The sequence below is a fragment of the Genypterus blacodes genome, unplaced genomic scaffold, assembly GCF_046128005.1.
Source record: "Genypterus blacodes isolate CSIRO-AG114 ecotype Tasmania unplaced genomic scaffold, CSIRO-AGI_Gbla_v1 ptg000118l_1, whole genome shotgun sequence".
Taxonomy (NCBI): Eukaryota; Metazoa; Chordata; class Actinopteri; order Ophidiiformes; family Ophidiidae; genus Genypterus; species Genypterus blacodes.
Window position 1 is genome coordinate 1740161 of NW_027466921.1, and position 18286 is coordinate 1758446.

Genomic DNA, 18286 nt, shown 5'->3' on the forward strand with positions numbered 1-18286 from the left:
CAGCTATTGGTTAATTGTCGTCACGCTGTTGGCTCTGTACAGCTTGAGTTTTGGAAGCTCCGGCACCACCTTCTCTTCTCTTGTTCTGCGAGGAGAGAGTTGTGTTTCCCGGCCAAGAAGTTTTGCGTCAGACTGTCCATTCACAAAGCTGTTAGTGCTGGCACAGGCAGAAGCTATCAGTTTACATTCTCACCCTGTAGTAGCGGTTTAACATATCTTTTGTCGTCTTTTATAAATTACATTGTGTTATGTAATAGGAAACCGTGGAGTGTGGCAGATATTTAGGTTTATATTCCTCTTCTTATCGGTTACACGATGTGTTTATTCTTAGTTCTCTTTAACGCAGCACTCCCGTGTTTGTCTGCTGTCATTGCAATTATGGGAAGACTGTAGAGGAAGTTACATGCATGGATGGAATTATTACAATGAGTAATGAGAGGAAATGGGTACGCCTTGAGTGAACTGGTTTATTTATCATAGTTGCATAATCTGGATGTGATGACCTTGCACAAACTTTTTTTAAAGATTTATGCTGATTTTGATCTGATGATGCCGCTTAGATCTCCTTTTTGACGTTATCAGATTACATTCGCAGTCATTCGGGAATATTAACGCACTGAAAATTTAAATGCCAACTGGAATTTCAGTCCAATGTGTAAAATACAGCATATATAAGATTTACATTATTTTTCCCAGCCATAATCCACAAATATCCTATTTCCTTAAAATAATGCCAGACTGCCCAAGTTTGATTCTCAATAAAAGAGTTCTGGCAATAAGAGTAAGACGCTGGTGGCGGTCCAGCATCAGTCTGACACTGGCCACGCCTCCTCTTTGCACTTCACTTTCCCCCCGTTGTCGCCTTTCAGTCGGTGCACTATATGACAGCGCATCATTTCCTGTTCCCCAGCCACCATCTTTACAGCAATGAAGGCCCTTTTGTTTGACTTATACTTGGGTGGCAAAGGTTGGCATGTTGACAGGCTACTTGGCATTTTGGAACTGGCGTTTATAGCCTTGGAGTCAGCTCTAGAACACACACATACACATACACACACATACACGCACAGACACACACACGCATACAGACAAACTCTCTCATCCCAAACCAGACCCCCCTCCGCCCCTCTCCTCTCTGGAGCGGTGGTAATCAGTGGCAGGTCCAGGCTGAGGGGGATCTTGCGTCAATAAATCGTCATGCAGGGCGACTCCCCGGCCTGGAACACAAACACAGAGAGGGGCCGTCTGCCGCTGGAGGCCCTCGTACAGCTCGTTAAACCCTTTCAGGCCTGACCAGTCTGGCCAGAAGGAATGCTCCTGCCGACTTTAGCTGGTGTTGGCATTATGTACGCCCCTTAGATGTTGTTTTACCTCTTGGGGTAATCCTAAACTTCTCTGGTCTTACACGTATAACTGCCTGGTACAGGGGTAAGTCTAGATTTTTTTTCTCCCCCTACCCTTGTTTTTCCACAATGAAACCTGGAATTTTCTTTCCCCCTCTGGATTTCCCCACACATACTGCAGATCTCCCCGCTTCCCTTTGGACTTTTTTTTCCTTTTTCTTCTTCCTTCAGATGCAACTTGTGTTCCCACCGCTGCTGAATAAGGATTCATTGTGCTCGCTGTAGTAGAGTGAGGACTGAGTGCGTTTTTGTGCAATCGAAGACAAATTCCCACACTTCCGACACCATGCAAGCCATCACAGCTCAGCACATGGGTGGTGGTCAAAAAACGAGAAGGCGTGACTTTAACCTGGAGGTTCTCAGATGTGGGAGGGTGTGTGTGTGTGTGTGTGTGGTGATCCAGTCCCCTTTCTCTCTGTCAGTCTTATCAGTATAGTTACATGCATATGTGCAAACTTCAGTTCTGCAATTAAATCCAATTTGCTTTCAAACATCATGTAAACACCAAAGTGTGATTGGAAATGGGCCTAGTTGTCATTGGACGACTGCTCAGCCTTGGCTGAGGTTTGTGTCTTTTAGTTCTCAAAAATTATTGACAGATTTTAATGAAACTTGGTGGGTAGTTTGGACATGATCCAGGGAAGAATCCATGACATTTTGGTAGCACTCAGCCCGATGGTTTGCAGATGATTTTTAACTCTTTGATGACTGGTTCTAGAATTTGCTGTTTTTGTTGTTCCAGGATGTTTACTACAGCTGTGCACAGCTCTCTGGTCACATCACAGATGACACACGGACAAATTATTGCCATAATTTCGCTCGACTTGCTGGTAATAAATCAGCAGCTATATTTAGGCTTCCCCCGTTTCTAATTCTCAAATTTTTTCCTCCCCGGCTCCTGTGTCTTTCTTCTCTGTGTGAATTTGAATCACTAACCATAATAAGGTGTCCCAGTGGGAGCTATCAAAAGCATGCAGTTGTGGATTAGAAGAGTGGTGAGTGTCTGGTCCAGGCTGCTCCAAAGTGAAGTATAATCTTCAAAAGGGGAGCTTAACCCCCGCTTGCCTGGGACTGATGATCCTCCTTTTATAGGGGCCGCAATCATAAGGAAAAGGTTCAAGCTGCTAAATGGTACGTTTCCGTGTGCAGCTTTTTAAAGATAATTGAAGTCAACTAAGACGGGAAGCAAAACGAGTCGAGTGGGACAGGAAGTTATTAAAGAGAGAACTTTGACATCTGTGCTTTTGTCAGAACGCGGCCGTGCACGTGAATGTCCAAGCCGCCACGGGGACACGCACACAACAGCGCTGCCTCACATCTGCGCCCGATGCAATGCTGGAGCGCCACAGAAATGTTTTTGTTCTCATTCGTCCTCGGCTTTGCTGAGATTTTCCTCAATGGAAAGGAACAATGGAACCAGACAAACCCAAATCCTTTTAGAGGACAATGGGAGCCGCTGTGGCGAAATAAGATTACTGCCTCATTATTGTCGTTCACTCTACAGTTTTCCACAGTATTCAATTCAAATAATTTCATTGCCAGATGAATCAAGTGTGCATTTAAGCGTTTGGAAGAATTTATTATGCCTTCAAAGCTCGCAATTGAATTGTTTCTGTGGTTCAAATGCAGTGCAGACGATGATGCACCGATCCCCTTCTTTTGCACTTTTATTATTATGTATTTAACGATTGTATTATTGATTTTGCAAGGCATTTGATTGTTACATTTCTAGGAGGAAGTGGGGATAAGTTGCATTTTGTTTCTACCTTTTATCCAATTTTCTCTGTCTGGCTCTCGCCCTGCATGTCAGTAAAGTTGGTTCACTTGAGGCTTTAACATACCACATGTGCTGTTGTTTTGTGGAAGGAACATATAATTACATCTCTGTGGGCTTTATGGCAGTGGCAAAGGAATAATTGTAGCTTGGAAGAGATGCCAGTAGCAAGCGTTCAGCTATAGGATTTACAAACACTGTGCACAGATAAAGCCATTGACTGACAGGCCTTTGGCTACCACACCAGATGTACACTGGTGTTACTCTATAGCTCTCACAACAGCCCAGATGTTCAGTCTGTGCAATAGATATGGAGATTAAGAACATGCAAGACCTTAAAGATTAACCTATAAGGATTCGGCTATAAAGCCCATGGGTGAAATACAAGAGGTCATGTGCCTGAGCCCTCTCTGTCTTAAACTGCACACAAACAACAGCATAATAAGGATTGAGAATCCCTGCACAACTGTGTTTTCCATTGGCCTGGAGGTGGAATCCGCTGTTAGGGTTCAACTGGGGACAGTAGGGAAGAGGGAGGTGGGTCAGGTGGGTCTCGGGAGGATGTAATCCTCCTGCCTATATGTACAAAACAAAACCCAAAAAGTTCCCAGCAGTTGCACAATCCCTGTTAGGAAAGGCTCAGTGCACACTGAGTCTCCCAGGGCAGAATGGACTTTTCCAGGCATTAATCTGTGGCTAAACCCTGGAATAAAGGCCCTCTAACCTGACTGTGCTGAAAATACATGAAATGTCTCATGGAGTGTTTGTAGGGTTCATTATGGTCGCCGTCACTTGATCTGTGAGAGGCGGTGTCGGCCCAGTTCCATGTGAACCCTAGTCTGTTAAAGTTCTCTGTAAAACATGCTGACTATGCTCCTCCGTCCAGGGAGTGTATCATGTAATACACAAGCGCTTATCATCTGTTAGCAAATCGCATTATGCTTACCAGGTTTGTCTCCGATTACTGTGACAAGATGGTGATTACCTCTTTTTTTGCCGTGATAAAACCAGACCTTTACCTTCATTCCCTTCAAATCAGATTTTGAATCGTTTAGAAAATATGGCGGAGCTGCTTTATACTGCTGAATCAGCATAAGCGTGGCCACATAGTTGCGGAAGTTGAACGTGATGTCATAAGTGTGTGTGTGTGAGCGTATTGTAATGGCTGATGAGGTTTGGCTGTAGAATGAGCCAGAGGGGAGGTTTTTAACAAAGGGAACTGGTTTACTTACTCTGAGACTCAGATTTGACTTGTAGTTGACTGAAGAAGTCTCTGTTCTCAGTGTGTCTCGGTGTCCATACTCATACTGTCCTTCCCCTCTTCCCTTATACTTGACATAAACATTCTGTGCGTCTCCATCAAGGCTTCCTCATAGAGACTTCCTCTCCTCACATTTCTCTTTCCTGTCATGCCAGTTTTCTGTGCATTGAGGGTGCCAGCAGGCAGCAGTAGTGTGCTGTGCTGTGCCACAGGTCACTCTTAGGAACATGATTAGATAGACCATCAATCTAACCCTGAGTGTAAAATCCCTTCAAAGGGGAAGCTTTGCTAATGTCAAATGGAATTCCTGATGGAATGTCATGGACCACCGACTCTCTATGGGTCCAGACCAAGCTTGCAGCAATGGCTGAGCTATGGCAGTTAACTTCAAGATAAGAAAACGTGTTGGAGAAAGAAGCAAACGTGTGATTTTCCTCCCCTCTTCAACAACTGGAGTGGGCTCTTCTAGTCGGTACGGTTTTTGTGCTCGAGCTGCTCTGCTGAAGCTGCGTGGCTGCCAGCAGGAGAAGGCTGTGGTTGTCTTTGGCAGCTTTCAAGTGTGAATGTGTGTAATTTGAAGGCTGTTTCTGAGAGAGCACGACTGCTTATTAAACACTATCCCTACAAATAAAAGTCCAAAAATTTTCCCGGTCTGGTTGTAGTTGATTTTTAGTTGTTTACATGGTGAAGAACCAGCAGGGTGCCGCCAAGTAAGAACTACTGGCGCATCAGAATCTGAGTCTGAATAGGTTACACTTGCCTGTTCGCCCAAAAAAACATGTTTTTAATACTTAATTCCTGCTAATTTCTTAATGAAGATGATTCATTTCTTGTTTTTCTTTCCAGAATTTGGTGTCTGATCACCTTCCCAAGATGAAATTATCATTTTTTTAATCAGTGTGTGAGTAAATCTACAGTATGTGTAATCACAGTTAGCAATGTGTTATTCTGAGTCACAGTCGCAATGTTTTACTTGTTATTTTGGATGTGAAGTGAAATTAATTGACAGTTTCTTTTGATGGTTACAATTTTAGTTTTATCGGGTAAATTTAGTCTCATAGGATAACAAAACAAAAAGTGACTATAGAGGGAAATGAAGAGATTAAACCAAGCTTCTATCTTGAGATTAGACAGTTCTGCATTGAAGGTACGAAGGCTGGAAGTTAACCGTCATTGTTGCGTGCAAATGGTGGTTGTCCAGCTTCGCCCAATAGCACTTGAACCATTGACGAGAACCTACAACAAAATTAAACCAAGGAAAGTTCTTGAGTTCCTGAAAAGCTTTCTCACTTCCTGAATCTAATCCTGCGGTTGCACATTATCAGCCAGTGTAGCTGTGCGACATAAGGAAACTGTACAATAACCCCCATTCTCAACAGCCAACAGCCAGGCTTTGATGAATTTCAGTGGTGCATTCATGAACCCATGGACGAAAAAAAAAAAAAAAATGGAGGAGCATCGAGTTCAGTGGCACTCATCATCAGTCAAACTGCATGAAACAAAGGTTTGTCCTCCTCCCACGTTCTTCATTTACCAGACCTTACTTTCAACCATTAGCATAACACAGCCGGCTCATTTGTTCAGCTTTCAGACGCAGTAGCTTAATGTATGAAGTGAAACACTGCGGCTATGCTAGCAGCTTTGCCGCCGGCCAGATAAATGAGCTGCTGTGGAAATGCTCACAGATTGGAGTGGAAGAAAATGGATGTGGATGTCATAAGCATGTTTGTTGTCGTTAAGAGCGTAGCAATGGTTTAGTTGTGGCTTTTGTTAGCGGTATATTTATAAGTAATAAGTGAATGCAGATATTTCCATATTTGGTACTGTCATTTTTCGCTCTGAACGGAACTCCTCTTTGTCACTCTGACTCTTGTGTTATCTCTCTGTTGGAATGTGTCAGTCACACACAGTGGCATTGCGATCTAAGACGCTAATGAGCGTCCGTGCGGTGACGAGCGTTGCACACGCACGGAAATGCAGTCGAACTTGCTGGAACAATGTTTACAACACGCAAACGCTCATGGTAATGTAATGTCCCTTTTGTGTGTGTGTGTGTGTGTGTGTGTGTGTGTGTGTGTGTGTGTGTGTGTGTGTGTGTGTGTGTGTGTGTGTGTGTGTGTGTGTGTGTGTGTGTGTGTGTGTGTGTGTGTGTGTGTGTGTGTGTGTGTGTGTGTGTGTGTGTGTGTGTGTGTGTGTGTGTGTGTGTGTGTGTGTGTGTGTGTGTGTGTGTGTGTGTGTGTGTGTGTGACAATTACAGTTTTTAGTGAAACTGACTCAGGGGACTAAAGGTTTCTAAGTAGGTCGTGTCTATCCAGGGCCGTCCCTCAGGCGTGAAGGTAAACCTTAATCCCGGCCTGCAGAGTTTTATATCCACAGTTTAGAAACGATCCCACTACAGAGACCTTTGAGACATTGTGGTCACTAGTCCGATTGAAGCAATGCCCTCTGTGGGTGTGCAACTTTTACCACCTGTGACGGCCAAATGACACTGAATAAACGACAACAGAACCCAGGATGAAAGTATACAGATACCATTCCTCCAAGTTTGGTCTCACTGTCACACTGGGCTGCACGAAACCGCTATGTATGCATGTGCGGCCTCAAACAGAAAAAAACGGTTTCCTCTCTCCGCTAAACACTCGTTAACGTACTGTCTCCACTGTACCAAGGCCAAATTTAGAACCGTTCAGGGTTTCCACTACTAAATCACAGGTGCTCAGCTGGGAAGACCGGTTCCTGTGTTGACTCTTTGGGCACCCGAAACCTTTTTTTCGTCTGACATCTCTGCCCAGGCGGTTGGCATGACATGGCAGTTGTTGTTATTGTTTACTTGAACCGCCATTGTGAAACGACCAACGGAGGCAAGAAGCAGCATTCTTACAAGTGTCTTTAAAATCAAGGGACAGGACAGAGAGAAGAGAGACCCGTTTGCTTGTGAGCTATTTTTAGATGACGGCCCTCAGTTATTTACCCTCTGCATTCTCTTCTCCTCTCACATATTTACTTACCCTAACCATTCATGTACAGGACAAAGGACAGTTTGTTACAGGCACAAATTTACCGGGGGCCTCTCTTCCCTTTTGTTTGGACTAGCTGCATCATCACAACATACAAGTGCCTAAAGTAACAACATGGTAAACAAAGCTGTTCTCCAAGTCAGTTTGGGTGCTGCTGCTTGTGTGTCCCAAATTCACACGACATCCCAGAGAAAGTTGGCCAGAAATGAATACTATAATGCCGTTGAGCAGTGCTGGGTAGCTACAGAAGATTCACGTCTCATAATTGTTTGCAGAGGCTTTTTAATCACCTGGATGCCTTAAGCTTCCTGGTGCTCGGCGTCATTACATCGATGTTATGACCCGGTTATTACACCGACGCAGGATGAAAGCAGGAATGTTGCATTAGCTGACAAACGAGTCTGACGGTGACCTAAAAGCGTTCCTAGATTAGTGCCTGAAATATGTTGCCACCCAGACCTTCGGCGGTTAATATCACTAGATGTGCTGTCAAGGCACACGTGTTGTTTCTGTGTTTTGTAGTGAACTATCACACCTGGGAATTACTTCCAGCAAGGACACAGCGTGCAAAAAGAGAATTTCCCCAAGGGGTCATTCTAGCACCACATTATTATTTCATTATTCCCAGCGCTAAGATATCCGATTAAAATCACGCCCGTCTCAATTTTGCAATGGCGCAGTACTAAATAATAACCATGGAATAAAATGGCCACATTGAAAGCTATCATGATGTGTGTCAAGTCATTTTGACCGGGTCGAGCCAAATTCAAGTTTCAAATTTGGGGATGGGCGTGTGTGTCTTAATCTTTGTAATATCAACAAATTAATAATCCGATAAATGGTGGAAATGCCAGAAGTCTAGATGGAGATTTGTCTATCGTCAATAGGAATTCCGTGCGGTTTTGCATCTAAACGGAGATATAAATGGGTATAAACGGCACACACCAACTTCTCTCTGTGTAGTATGGACAATGCTGGAAAGAACAAAAGAGTTAAACGAGTGAAATAAAAGAGTAATTTCTTGCAACAGTTTCTCTAATATAGCTCTTGGATCTTGTAGAAACACTCTGATTGGAGCTCCGAATTAGGTTCTTCTGTATTTTATGTTAATGTCTACGCTTATTTGTAAATACATCGCTAATTGTGCCGCTGTATCTTCCCTAGTGGTCAGGCTGGGGATCGGCGGCCGCTAGTTGAAGGCCTGTGTTGTCAACACAACCACGTCGAACAAGCACGCCATTCTCAGCTCTGCCTGCGAGCGCTTATGCAGCATGAAAAGAAGCGTGCTGATTTTAATTGTAATTAGACGGAGGAAAGTTGATGTAGGGACCGAGCCGATCACACAAAATATGACTGCGTGTGTGCGTGTGTGGAGTGCTTTCATTGTTCCTTAGATGTGAATAGTGACACTGTGATGACTGACACATCATAGAATGGGTTTTGAAGTCCTGCCGTGAAAGGCTCTAATTGTAGCATGTTTATAACGCCAGTGTGAGGAGGCTTTGCTTATGGTTACTCTACCGTCTATTCATTAAGAAGCATACACTCTCTTTTATATACAATATCTAGTTGGTATAGTTTGTTTTGGCCTGTAGATAAATGGGGAGAAAAAAAATCCAATTTCAGTAACGAGTGGTTTTAGGTGGCAGTTGACGGTATGCAAATGAGCCACAGCTCTGATTGGACGGCAAAGGTTCAAGGGGATTTGACAGCCTGTTGCTATTGGATGACTTGTGGAATGGAAATGGGTTTAAAAGTTTAACTACAAGGGACTGTCTGGAAATGACGAGTCAAGGAAACTTAACGTGTTTTCTGTGATACCGGTCATTTAATGTGACTCAGAGCCTGTATGTCAAATGTGTCAGCTCTCTTACAAATGACATCCAGTTTCCTCTAGATTTGATGCGTCCCAATTTCTGAGCCAAAAAGCTTGTGGTTTCAGCACATGCGGCTCTTGAAGGAGTTGTGCAGCTGCAAACATGGTTTCCTTATTTAAGGCGTCACCGCAATTTAACCGCTCATACCTCTGTGTTTATTACTCCAGCCTCACTCGGTTCACTCGATTTTTGCATGATTTGGATAATCAGTGCAATTGACTACCACTTTGTGTGTTTTGTGTTTGTGACAAAAATAAATCTTTCGCAATCCCATAATCCACTCTGTGTTGCTGGGAGTAGGCGTGCTGCCTTTCGTGCCAGTTTCAATCATGCTAAGTTGTATAATCGGTTTATTGCCTCGATCTCGGTATAATCAAAGATTTAAAGTGCATGTTAACCTGCTCGCCCTTACCACCAATAAAGCCCAGATCCCACCAGCTCCACCCCCATCCCCACCACCCCCACCCCCCGCAGTCAAACGATACTTGTCTAATTACTGGTTTTAAGCTGAGCACTTCCTCTGAAAGGCTCCATATTAGAAACTAAATCTTATAATTAACCCATCCTCTGGCATGAAAGTAATGGAGGTTCTCTGCCTTGTCAGAGGCCTTTGCTGACAGTTCTATCATCTCAGCCCGACCCTCCTCTCACTGCCTTCCCGAATATCACTGCGTTTACAGGGAAAGATGAGCCGCATAATGGGATCCTTTATTGAACCCCGGTTAACACTCGGCTTAGCAGGGGGAGCGAGCAGGTCGACCTTGTAAGTTTTAGCGAAGTTGTTCCGGCAAAATCCTGTAGCAGCCGGGAAAGTCAAGGATTGCTGTTTGATCTGTGCACAGTCTGCAATTAGATCCTTCATAGAAGTCGGATAGGAAGATGTCATAATTACATTGATGTTTTATTACATATAATATCACATAAGTAAGATAAAGTAAGAAAAGTCAGCCTTGTCTGATTCCTTTGTCCTCATTACTAGCAGCACATGTAGCAGTTGCAGTAGTAAAAGTGATTTTTATTAGCAGATAAAAGAATAGGAGTAAATATTGATCCATGGCTAATTTCTGCGATTTCGAAAGCACATTTTGGATGGAAACTTGGCTCTCTGTCAGCCATGGGACCGCCGCTGATTGATGTCGGGCAGTTATGGGAGTGGATTAGTGCTGCTGAGGGAACTTGTTGACATCAGATGGCATGGGAACTATGAATCCACACAGGAGGCTCAGCGAATAAGCTCAGGCAAACCTGCAGTGGGCACGTAGAGAGGGGGGAAAAACAAACAAACTAAGCCCCAAGCAAGTATCCCTGCAGTTGGCATGTTCCCATCAACATTTGGTGGAGGGAGAAGATGGATACAAGAACAGTCTGCTTATTAGAAAGGGAGTTACCGCAGATATTTTCGGTCACGGGCAAAGAATACATTAACCAAATACAATGAGAGCAATTGATTAGAGATGAGCTGGTTTCCACACGGGCCCGGGTGGCAAAACATGCTTTTACTTTAGGAACGTATATATATATAAATCGTTATTGGTTTGTCTGTGGTAATTGGTAAGATTTAAAATACAACCACAATTTAATCACAGAGCCCTATGATGCACCATAATCATAATGACGCTACAATCTCCTCAGCATCAGATGACTGTAATCCCGCAGTAAATTCACACTAAAACCTGAGCAAGTGAGTATTATTACAGATAATCCCCCCCCTTGCTGCTTTATGTGACATCAGTGCTGCTGAGCCCGCTCTCACACACACACACACACACACAAACACACACACACAAACACACACACACACACACACACACACACACACACACACACACACACACACACACACACACACACACACACACACACACAGCTCTCCTTGCAAATCGATTGCATTTCAGCTATTGTCTCAATTTCAGCAGCGACTCGGCTCGCAGTGGAAGCCAGATGGTTGCTGCATATACTGTGGGTGTCACTGCGAAAGTGTTTGATCTTACTGGGAGAGCGCCGCTGCTGAACGCCCTCATGTTGTCTGATCATCAGCTAAACGTGTGTCTACATGAACCTGGGAGCATCAGCCAGAGTTTCACAGTGCAACAGTATTAGTTTTGCTCCCGTCGAAGGCCTTTTCTTTGTCATCCAGCATTGGGGAAGAAAGTTACGCTGACGCACACAAACACACATAAAGCAGTAGTAGGACCTGCCCCAGCCCCTCATCTTCCCTCCATCTCTAACATCTGCCTCCTTGTCTGCCTGAATGTATGCGATGATGAGCTCTCCCCCCCACTAATAAAATGCATCCAGAGGTAGAGGAGGAAAAACTTCAAAGGCATTCCTCCAGTTGATATGGAAGCCTCAACAAATCCCCGGGTTCCTCCCATCTCCATTTTCAGCACAGATGTGTGTGTGTGTGCCGTGTGTGTGTGCATGTGCTCTACCATCATAGCGTCATATTTCTGAAAGCGTGACCTTAAAAATGATATTTGGCACTCTGCTCCACTTTTAACTTCACTTGTCTTTGTCATAATGTTGACAGATTTGGGATGTTAAAGAGGACAAGGGCGATTAGAGGCCTCATGGTAACGCCTGCTGAAGTAACTCTATAACACCAATATGGTTTCCTGATGCTTTATTCTGGCACTTCTGATACAATGACATTTTTACGTAAAGCAGCCCGGACGACGCCCTCCTTGGTCACGTAGTCCAGCTCTCCCTGAGGGATCCAATGGCGTTCCCAGGCTACATGACAGCATGTGGCCCTTCGGTTACTCTGACAGTCGGTCCCTCCATTACGAAAAGCCTTCAGCCACTGTTAAGTTGTGTGTAACGCGAAAAAAGACTAACGCACCGAAACTCTCAGCTGGAATCCACATAAATATTGTTTTGGTGAAAGCTGCCCGAGGCGTAATCCTAATTCTAGCCGAGCCCTCCTAACCTGTTGTAGAAACAAGGCTAATTATACGAGTGAAGAACTACAAACGCATTCCTACATGGTGGTGTCACATGACAGGAGCAGCACGACCGAGACCCGACAGCTCAGCAAAAAATAATCCAAACACAACCTCGGCCTCGCTCAACCTCAACAAGTCAAGGTGGGAGATTGGAACGGCCTGTCGGTAGAACTGTTTTGCAGGGAAAGAGGAAGGGTGGAGGAGGAGGAGGAGGAGGATGTGAAAGAGGAGAGGAAGGGTAGAACAGACAGCCACCTTTTCAAAACAGCGAGCGAGCGTGTGTGTGTGTGTGCGTGTGTGTGTGTGTGAGAACTTTTTTCCTCCCCTTTTCGTTTTTTGATACAATAAACCTGTGCATTCCCAGTAATTAGGCAGGAATTTCTTACAAGTGGCTCTCTCTGACGTCAATCCTGTACCTTCCCAGAGTTTGCTTTCTCTTCCCCGGTGCAGCGAGCAGCTCAGCAGACAGCTGATTTTGGCAGAGCTCCTGGACCTGGGTGCTAGGAGAGGTTTGGAGAGGGTGAGCTTTCTTTGCTTAGCAGGGGCGAGCATCATAAGCTGTAGTGTCTTATGCATCTGCTGCAGGACTACTCTGTGTGAGTGTGTGTGGGTGTTGTAAGAGGTCTCCTTAATTCTATTTGGCCGTGTTGTTACCTCCACCATGTTCTTAACCGGTCATTCTAGTGGTGGCGCTGTAATAAACATTATGTTTTGCCTCATAACCTTTGAACGGACGTCATAGAATCAAAACAGTTTATTTTTCCTGGATTCCTTTGGTCCATCTGTGTCCTTATAGGCCACAGCCATTTGCACCTAACTACATTTTCTGTCATTTTGTCTTGTCTTTTGTTGTATGTTCTCGTACAATTTAGTGTGAGTTACTGTAGTTCTCCTGGTTCTCACGGTTGAACCCGTTTCCAGATAGCAGTAACATTTTTGCGTAAGAGCCACTTGTTCCCCGTGTAGTTTCCAGGCATCTTCTGCCTTCTGACTGACTGAGCTCTGTGTCTCTTGGCTGCACCTGCTGTATAAACAAACGGCACCTTCAAAGGCTCTGCGCCTTAGCTGTCACTCAAACTGCTTTCAACTTCTACATTCATTCAGGTACAGAAACCATTCAGATATCTGTCAGGCTGAAATAAAGTGCTAGTTTCAAATTCTTCCCATTTGAAAGGGTTTTCAGTGCTACCCTATTCAAATACATTCAGATTTCCTTCAGGCCCTTCATATTTTCATGCTTTCAGGTAAAGAAACCATTGACATTTCTCAGGCCTTCATTCTTCAGTCTTTCAGGAACTTCTTCAGCATATGCAAAAGCTTTCAGTAATTATAATCATAGCAAATTTTCTTCAGGAAAACCATTGGTATTGGTGTTTTGATGTTCCTCAACACAACTTGCTACCAAAGATTGAGCGGCCATGGCTCAATCTATAAAGGATGACTGTGCACATTTTCACTATATCAGATACATTAAAGCTAAAAGTGAAAGGAGATCACACACTCCACTCTTCCTTGCTGGTGTTAATGTATATATTATGGGCTTGCGTACATCTGCATCAGTTTATTTGTGAGAACTGTGCGTTGACCCTTTGTGTAAGCAGTAAGTGCCATCTACCATGTGATGTCCACATGTGTAATGCTGTTACGACCTCAAAGGCCCCTCTGTCTGCTCAGGGACCCCACCACTCCAGATGCTCCTAACACTGTCTTTCTTAGACATTCAGCATTGACGCACACACACACATATACACACACACACACACACACAGAATGCACCCCTCTCAGGTATCGGGGGATCTCCTGTCTCCCTGTGGATCTCCTGATGGTTGCCTGCTGCCAGACCACATGGTCACTAGCCTGTTTCAGAGCGTGTGTGTGTGTGTGTGTGTGTGTGTGTGTGTGTGTGTGTGTGTGTGTGTGTGTGTGTGTGTGTGTGTGTGTGTGTGTGTGTGTGTGTGTGTGTGTGTGTGTGTGTGTGTGTGTGTGTGTGTGTGTGTGTGTGTGTGTGTGTGTGTGTGTGAGGCAGAGTGGTAGATTATGTTTATGAAGAGATTGAGTTTAGTAGTCAGTCAAAATGTAGAACAATTTCAAATCTGCACACCTACATGCTGATGCGTAGGTACAGTCGCTTGGTAAATTGGACTTTCAATGGAGGATTAACCCCTGCTGCTCCTGGCCCTTGGCACCGTGACTTGGCAGTAGTTTTGACAGGTAGACTCGATTCTATTTACACGGCAGCAGGGTGCAACTTCCAGCTTGGCACCTGTCAGTGTTGTGGGGGTGCAAGGGCACACGGAATAAGCTCCTCTACCAGCACTGAACAAATTCAACTATTTACTGTATACAGGTCATGTGTAAATATCTGATATTACTAGATAAGATCAAACGTCTGCCTCTGTCCCTAGAGTATCTTTGTTATGGATCGTAGAGAGTTGGCATCCAGATTTTTGTCAGCAGTGTGCAGAAGTCACATATTGCCTGAGGCTAATCAATTGATTGATAAACAGTAATTGGCTGCTCGCTTAAATGGCTATCTGGCCAGTTGGTGGCAGTAATACCCTGTAAAGTTGGCTTGCAAACCAATAAAAAACAAAGAAGAGGATTGAGCAACACGGTGTAGGCTAAATACAGATGATGAGAAGTAGATAAATTGATAAAATGATCGATAGTGACAACTCTAATATTGTCCCGTAAAAGGTGGCACATCTATCGGGTCCTGAGTCACATGATGGACGTTTCTTTTTGGAAGCAAACTTTTCATATGCTGGCCTGCCCAGCAGGTTGTCCTGTGGTTTAGAGCGGCGGGGACAGGTTGGCGTGGCTGGCGCGCTCCCAGACTGGCTCAGTGTTTGGTTGGAGCAGAAGGGCAGTTTTGGTGGAGCCTCAGCAGACAGGATGGCATAGTTGGCAGAGTGTCCAGGGGGCTGGCACAGCTTTTTGGCTCACACTGAGAGCGCTGAATAAAGCAGACTGAGCTGTAGTGCACCAGACAGGTTGGCGTGGCTGGCTCGCTGTTGTGTTGATTGGCGGGGGGGTTGAGGTAAAGGTGGCGTAGGGCACGGCGACTTGGCACCTCCGCAGTCTAGCAGGTGAAAGGGTGGGGCGCATGTGTGCTTGTATACACACTCGGCCACACTCTGTGATGTGGTATGAATGTCCGTGTGTGGGTGTGTGATGTGTGTGTGTTTTCACTCAGGTCCTCCTCACCACTGTACACCGGGTGTGCAGCCATTGAAGCAGACTCGCCCGCTTCCTGCCAGCCTCTGGGCCAACTTGTCACTTTGCCAGACATGGTTAACCTGGCACTTCCCCTCTTCCTTTTCCATGCGGCGGTCACGTATGTCTGTCTACAAGGGAGTCCGGCCACACTAACAGGCTTTCTCAAATTGGATGTCTCTAGGGGTTGGCGCTTTTTCTTAAAGCAATACTCTGGTTATTTTACAAATTTCAGGTTTGTAACCACACCTCACTGTTTTGGCTTTAATTGGCTTAATAGCTTGTGTGGAAGAATTGTATATATATACTGTGTACCCTTGCTTGCTGCTCAAGTTGTTTTCCTTTTAGAATGCAAACCCTGTAACCATAGCTACAGGAACAGTTTCCCAGTTTTATATCTAAATAAAATATCAAAATATTTGGAATGGGATGCAAATGTGAGAAACTGGTGCGAGTGGCTGCGTTCCATGTTCCAGTAAAATATAGACTTCTTAGTTCTTAACTTGTGGAACTCGCTCTCCTAATCGCGGTTTCACATCCCACTAAACGGCATTCTGTCTCGAGAGCCTCCTCTTCCTATTTAACCCATCGCCAAAGGTACAAGCACAGAATCAGCTTCCACCACAGGCAGCGGGGAGTAAATTGTCCTTCTCTCGTCTCATCACTCGTGAACTTTAGCGCTGTAAATTAGAGCAGTTATACTGTGGAGAGGACAATTGTTCGGTGAAACTCAGATGCTGTGGCCTCGAATTGGGCTGGAAAGTAGATGAATAAGTACCTTGTTTAGACCAGATAAGGGTGCTTTGCAGGCAAATGTGGGGTTACACACACAGTGTACGTACTCCACTCGGGCCTCCAGTCCATTGCTGCTGGCTCTGAGAGCATCCTGTGAAATCTGTAGTACTATATTTTATTTCTAAGTTCTCTCACTGTATATTCATTCCGGATTCAGATATTTTTCTCCGTTTTAACCTCATGTCACCACAACAAAGTGTGTCTCATTAACAGAAGCTGTTGTTTGAATGAAGTAAATTGCTCATATGACAGCTGCACAGTCTAAATAAGATCACGGATCAAGACAAGTATTATAATGTAAGCAACAAACTAAACTCATAAGGGTGTTCTTGATGACCGTGTGTGTGTGTGTGTGTGTGTGTGTGTGTGTGTGTGTGTGTGTGTGTGTGTGTGTGTGTGTGTGTGTGTGTGTGTGTGTGTGTGTGTGTGTGTGTGTGTGTGTGTGTGTGTGTGTGTGTGTGTGTGTGTGTGTGTGTGTGTGTGTGATTACGAGTTTGATGGAGGCTGCTGTCATTCTCAACCCTTCTCCCTGTTCACACACACACAGATACAAAGTCCTCAAGAGTCTTGCACTGTATCTGATGATGCACTTGGTTAGTACATGGGTTGTCATAGTCCTGTTAGTAACTTCTCCCTGTTTGTAGAGTGTGTTTTAAGACACACACACAAACACTCTCTGGCTCTGTCTCCCTCATTACTGGGCTGTGGTGCTACTCGATTGGCTCATCCTTCAGCAGCTCTAATTGCTCCTCATTTATCAGTCTCTCTCTCTCTCTCCACCTCTGTCTCTCTCTTTCTCCCTCTCTCCTTCTGCCTGGCTCTCTCTCTCCCTCTCTGTTTCTGTCTCTCTCACTTTCTATCTCTTGCTCTCTCTTCCTTCCTGTCCCTCCCAAATACTTTTGATGCATTCTATTCAAAAAAATCCTATATGTCATGGAAGTGTCCTACTTTTGAGAACCGTGTGCGTTAGAGCAGGGCTACATACACCCCAGTGCCTGAACAGCATGTTGGTCGTTTAGTAAACACACACACAGACACACAGAGAGCAGTAAGATGTCGGACTGGTTTACAAACTTGTTGCTGTTTTCATAGAAAGGAGAGATATGAAAGCATAAAGACTGCTCCCTACTTTGCACCTCTCCTAGTATCTGTCTCTTTCCATATATGTGTGTGTTTGGGTTGCCATGGAGAATGCCTCTCATCACTGTGAGTAAAGGCAGAGAGCCCTTGACCCGTCTTCCTGTTTAAGCGTGCGAGGTCACAGTCTACCCACTGCATGGGAGGACAACATGCAAGCGGTTCCTTTACACACTCTGAGGCTGATGTGTACACACACACTCACACCCCCACCCCTGTAAATGTACACACACATGTACACTGTGTGTGTGTGTGTCTCTCTCTCTCTCTCTCTCTCTCTCTCTCTCTCTCTCTCTCTCTCTCTCTCTCTCTCTCTTTCTCTCTCTATACAGTCATCAAGCTCTGGTGTCATCTTTCTGCCATCTGCCACAGCCACCCTACTGACACAAACACACAATAACACACACCTAACCTTCTTATAGTACTTAAAAACAAAGACCTCTCCTCTGGTCTTTATGGGCTTTCTGGGGTTTTAGCGTTGACCATAAAAACACAAACAAAGGACCCAGACGTTTGCCTCCGCCCGAATCTGCATTTTGGTGTGTTTGTGCGCAAGATATGAATATTTAATTTGGCACCTCCCACTATCATGTATTAATCATGAAGCAGTCTGCTTAGGCTGAAAATAGCGCCTAGCAACCCAGAAAAAAACAAATCCCGAGTAGTGGCGAGTGTGTCATGTGGCGTGCTCGTCCATGTGTGACGCAGCACATGGTCTGCTCCTCCTCCCTGCCTTATGTCTGCCTGGGTTGCGGATTTTGGTGATTTCTTGTCGCGGCTTGGGTTAAATTGTTGCCATACCGATTCTTTGATATCAAACCTTTTTCTTGTTTTCAAATATGCAATAACCACTTACTTTAA

General features: G+C 44.7%; 1 protein-coding gene across 2 annotated transcripts in view; it reads left to right on the forward strand.

The window, feature by feature from the left end:
* hdac4 (histone deacetylase 4) overlaps positions 1 to 18286 on the forward strand; it is a 93644-nt gene that overhangs the window by 8297 nt on the left and 67061 nt on the right. The gene's annotated exons all lie outside the window — the stretch shown is intronic.